This window comes from Hordeum vulgare, chromosome 3H, assembly GCF_904849725.1.
Source record: "Hordeum vulgare subsp. vulgare chromosome 3H, MorexV3_pseudomolecules_assembly, whole genome shotgun sequence".
NCBI classification, from domain to species: Eukaryota; Viridiplantae; Streptophyta; class Magnoliopsida; order Poales; family Poaceae; genus Hordeum; species Hordeum vulgare.
This window is the reverse complement of record NC_058520.1, coordinates 108049943-108055942: the sequence shown is the minus strand read 5'-3', so window position 1 is coordinate 108055942 and position 6000 is coordinate 108049943.

Sequence of the window (6000 nt, the reverse complement as noted above, 5' to 3'; positions counted from 1 at the left end):
CATACACGATGCACTATGTGAAGTGCGGATGACATTCAATTGCTCATCAGGAAAGCTGTCATCAATAGGTCGTGGGTCATCAAGGACATTCTCCAGCCTGGACAAGTTATCTGCTACAGGGTTATCAGCACCCTTTCGGTCAAGGACGTGCAAATCAATTTCCTGTAGTAGGAGAACCCATCTGATTAGCCTAGGCTTAGCGTCCTTCTTCTCCATAAGGTACTTAATAGCAGCATGATCAGAGTGAATAGTGACTTTGGAGTCAACTATATAAGATCTGAACTTTTCACATGCAAACACGACTACTAAAAACTCCTTCTGTGTAGTGGCATAGTTTCTTTGGGCGCTGTCTAGAGTTTTACTAGCGTAGTGAAGGACATTCAACTTCTTGTCAACTCTTTGTCCTAGAACAGCACCAACGGCATAATCACTAGCATCGCACATGATTTCAAAGGGCAAGTTCCAATCAGGTGGTTGAACAATAGGTGCGGTTATCAAGGCCTTGTTAAGTATTTCGAAAGCTTCCTCGCAATCCTCATCAAAAACAAAAGGAACATCCTTCTGCAAGAGGTTGGTAAGAGGCCTAGAAATCTTAGAGAAGTCTTTAATGAACCTTTTATAGAAACCAGCATGACCTAGGAAACTTCGTATACCTCTGATATCTGTGGGGCAAGGCATTTTCTCAATTGCATCAACTTTAGACTTATCAACTTCAATGCCTCTCTCAGAGATTTTGTGTCCTAAGACGATGCCTTCACTAACCATGAAGTGGCTTCTCCCAGTTCAAGACAAGGTTGGTATCTTTGCATCTCTGTAAGACTCGATCAAGGTTGTTGAGGCAATCGTCAAAGGAAGAACCGTAGACGGAGAAATCATCCATGAAAACCTCAACAATCTTTTCACAAAAGTCAGAGAATATAACCATCATACATCTTTGAAAGGTGGCAGGTGCATTGCACAAGCCAAAAGGCATACGTCTATAAGCGAAGGTACCGAAGGGGCATGTGAAGGTGGTTTTCTCTTGATCAGATTGTGCAACGGGTATTTGTGAGAAACCTGAATAACCGTCTAGAAAGCAGAAGTGTGTGTGTTTAGATAGCCTTTCTAGCATGTGGTCAATAAACGGCAAAGGATAATGGTCCTTCCTGGTTGCCTTGTTCAGTTTCCGGAAGTCTATCACCATCCTATAGCCAGTAATAATCCTCTGCGGGATTAGTTCATCCTTATCATTAGGGACGACGGTGATACCTCCCTTCTTAGGTATGCAATGTACTGGACTTACCCAATCACTATGAGTAACAGGATAGATGATTCCTGCTTCTAGAAGCTTTAATATTTCTTTTCTCACGACCTCTTTCATCCTAGGATTTAATCTCCGTTGATGATCAGCAACTGTCTTAGAATCAGGATCGGTTTTAATCTTGTGCTGACATAGAGTGGGACTGATACCCTTAATATCAGCAAGAGTATATCCAATAGCCTCACGGTGCTCCCTCAAAGTTTTTTATAACTTCTTCTCTTCGTGACTCGAGAGGTGAGCACTAATAATAACAGGATATATCTCCTTCTCATCAAGATAAGCATACTTAAGAGTATCTGGTAACTGTTTCAGCTCGAACACAGGATCTCCCTTTCGTGGGGGAGGATCCCCAAGCAGTTCAACAGGCAGATTATTCTTGAGAATAGGATATTGTTCTAAGACAATTTTATCTATCTCATCTCTTTCCTCCATATGCATATTATTTTCATGCTCAAGAAGATATTGCTCTAAAGGATCCGTAGGAGGTACGGCAATAGAGGCAAGAGCAATGATTTCATCCCTACCAGACGACTCTTTTTCATGGGGTTTTCTTCCAAACTTGGAGAAGTTAAATTCATGGGACACACCCTCGAAACTAACAGTGACAGTCTGTTTAATGCAATCAATGTGAGCATTGACTGTGTTGAGAAAGGGTCTGCCAAATATGATGGGACAAAAGCTATCTTGTGCAGTACCAAGGACGAGGAAATCAGTAGGATACTTCGTCTTACCACACAGGACTTCTATGTCTCTCACAATTCCCAGAGGGCAAATAGTAATAGTGACATCAATGGGTTCTAACTCAGCAGGTGCAATCTCATCTTTGATTTCATCATATAGGGAACGGGGTATTGCACTAACACTATCTCCCATATCACATAAACCATGGTAACAGTGATCTCCTATCTTGACAGAAATAACGGGCAGGCCAACTACAGGTCCGTGTTTGTCTTTCACGTGAGGTTTACCTATTCTAGCGGAGTCCTCACACAATTTGATAACATGCCTGTCTATGTCTTCGGCTAAGAGATCTTTGATAATAGCAACACTAGGTTCAACTCTAATTTCCTCAGGGGGTGCAAGTGGTCTAATGTAACCCCTGCGTATCACAGTTGGAGCTTTAGAATAATCCTTTATCCTAGCAGGGTAAGGTGGTCTCTCAGCGTAGGCACAAGGAACAACAGGATCACTAAAAGCAATGAATTTCTCCTCAACTACATTGGTTTTGGATATGTTGCTTTCTACAGGAGGATGATATTTAAACCACTTCTCTTTGGGAAGATTAACATGAGCAGCAAAAGATTCACATAGAGAAACTACTATCTCAGAGTCAAGTCCATACTTAGCGCTAAAATCTCTAGAAGTGTTTGTCTCAACAAAAGATTTAACGCAATCAAACTGGAAATTACGTTTGATTCTTTCCAATAAATTCCACTTGTGGTCAATATCCTTCTTCATAAAAGAACCGGTACAAGAAGTGTCAAGCATGGTACGATCTTCATGAGAAAGCCGAGCATAAAAGTTTTGAGTGATAATTTCTCTCGAGAGCTCATGATTGGGGCATGAATATATAATTGATTTAAGCCTCCCCCAAGCTTGAGCTATGCTTTCCCTGTCACGAGGCGAAAAGTTATAAGTATAATTCCGATCACGATGTACTAAATGCATAGGATAGAACTCTTGATGAAATTCCAATTTCAACCGATTATAGTCCCATGATCCAGTATCATGACATAGCCTATACCATGTCAACGCCTTATCCTTCAAAGATAAAGGAAAGACTTTCTTCTTTACCTCATCCTCGGGCAAACCTGCAAGCTTAAATAAACCACAAACTTCATCTACATAGATTAGATGCAAGTCTGGATGTGAAGATCCATCTCGTGTAAAAGGATTAGCCAATAGTTTCTCAAGCATACCCAAAGGAATTTCATAAAAGATATTTTCAGTAGGTACCTCAGGTTGAAGAAAAACTCCTCGTGCTTCTGTTTGTGGTGAAGATAGCCCGAACAAACTCCTCAAAGGAACAGTTCCCATAGTGACAAGTGACAATGAATTTCAGCACAGTAAATAAATGTTTCCTTACCAAATTCCACTTACCAAAGGCGCTTCCCTCCCCGGCAACGGCGCCAGAAAAGAGTCTTGATGACCCACAAGTATAGGGGATCAATCGTAGTCCTTTCGGTAAGTAAGAGTGTTGAACCCAACGAGGAGGAGAAGGCTCTGATAAACGGTTTTTAGCAAGGTAATAACTGCAAGCACTGAAAGTAGCGGTAACAAGTGATGGTGTAGTGAGGTGGATCGTAGCAAGCGAAAAGTAACAAGTAACAAGTAGTAGCAACGGTGCAGCAAGTGGCCCAATCCCTTTTGTAGAAAGGGACAAGCCTGAACAAAGTCTTATAAGAGGAAAAGCGCTCCCGAGGACACATGGGAATTTTTGTCATGCTAATTTCATCATGTTCATATGATTCGCGTTCGTTACTTTGATAGTTTGATATGTGGGTGGACCGGCGCTTGGGTACTGCCCTTACTTGGATAAGCATCCCACTTATGATTAACCCCTCTCGCAAGCATCCGCAACTATGAAAGAAGAATTAAGACAACCTCTAACCATAGCATTAAACTAGTGGATCCAAATCAGCCCCTTACGAAGCAACGCATAGACTCGGGTTTAAGCTTCTGTCACTCCAGCAACCCATCATCTACTTACTACTCCCCAATGCCTTCCTCTAGGCCCAAATATGGTGAAGTGTTATGTAGTCGACGTTCACATAACACCACTAGAGGAAAAACAACATACAACATATCAAAATACCGAACGAATACCAAACTCACATGACTATTATTAGCATGACTAATCCCATGTCCTCAGGAACAAAAGTAACTACTCAGAAAGCATAATAATAATCATGATCAGAGGTGTAATGAATAGCATCAAGGATCTGAACATAAACTCTTCCACCAAGTAATCCAACTAGCATCAACTACAAATAGTAATCAACACTACTAGCAACCTTACAAGTACCAATCGGAGTCGCGAGACGGAGTTGGTTACAACAGATGAACTAGGGATTGGAGAGGAGATGGTGCTGATGAAGATGTTGATGAAGATGCCTCCCCTCTGACGAGAGGAGTGTTGGTGATGACGAAGGCGACGATTTCCCCCTCCGGGAGGGAAGTTTCCCTGGCAGGATCGTCCTGCCGGAGCTCTAGATTGGATCTGCTCAAGTTCCGCCTCGTGCCGGCGGCGAAACCACGAAAAAGCTCCCGAATGATTTTTTTTCTGGAACGAAACCCTTCATATAGCAAAAGAGGGGGGGCAGTGGGCCGCCAGGGTGCCCACAAGCCCTATTGTCGCTGCCAGGGGGGTAGGCCACGGCAACCATGCTTGTGGGCCCCTGGTTGCTCCCCTCTGACACTTCTTTCGCCCAATATTTTTTATAAAATCCAAAAAAAATCCACGTTGATTTTCAGGACATTTGGAGTTGCGCAGAATAGAGCACTCAGACTTGCTCCTTTTCTAGTCCAGAATTCCAGCTTTCGGTATTCTCCCACTTCAAATAAACCTTGCAAAATAAGAGAGAAAAGGCATAAGTAAGGTTCCACAAAGTATAATAACAGTCCAAAAAGCGATAAATATCAAAATGAAAGCATGATGCAAAATGGACGTATCACCACGCGCGCGTCGTCAGGTTCAAACCTGACCCACGAGCCCGTGCGGTCAGCGGCAGAGAGAGGAGAGAGGGGGAGAGACTGGCCACTGACAGGTGGGGAATGCCTGTCGGGTCGTCTTCCTCCTTTGGACAGAGGGGAGGGGAGGCACGCTGGTGGCGATACCGACGCCCTCATGTCCCAACGACGATAGGAATGGAACCGGCGCATCACCGCCTACCTGCTGGTGGTCGAAGGAATGACGGGGAGGCCCTGGGTCACCGGCGACGACGAGGCCACGGCGGAGCCGATTTGGGAGGTGGAGGAGAAGGGTGCTACGGACAGGGAAACACTCGGGGAAGAGGTGGAGAAGCTCTGTGAGCTCACTACAGTGACGAAGGAGGTGAGAGGAGCGCGAGAGCTAGCCTGTAGCCCGAGATCGACGGAGTTGTGAAGTGGCGGGGCCGCAGTCGATCTCGAGCACCGGAGCTCTCTGTGCATGAATGGGGTGGCTAGGGGCTTGATTGAGGGTCTGGAGGAGTGGTGTGAGGTGCTGGAGCGAAGGGGAGGCCTATTTATAGGCTAGCAATGGTGCACCGAGCAGGAGCGCCGGTGGTTTCACCGTGGCTTGCAGGAGAGGGAGAGAGAGCTCGGGGTCGATACCACGGGTTCGCGGACATGGTTGAGGACCCCGGTGACTCAACGAGAGAGAGAGGAGGCTCAGTGCGTGCGTGCTGCGGGGCCGCGCTCTTCTCGCCGAATCTGGCGCGCGTGGGCAGACGTCGCCCTCGTCAACAGAGAGGGGCAGAAGGGGCAGTGATGCTGCCCTGATTTAGGAGGGTTGTCGGAGACGAGGAGAGACACCGAGGGGAGGTGAGAACCGGCCGGGGTTGGCCTCCTTTGCCTCGGGTGCGCCCTGTAGCGCGCCCAGAGCGCAGTTTTGGCATGCCACGGCATGCTAGCGCGCTCTGGGGTGCTTTGGCTGTTTCTGGCGTGTCCGGGGATTGGGTTAGATGCTCCTTAGCCGTTTGAGAGCCGGGGGTCTCACT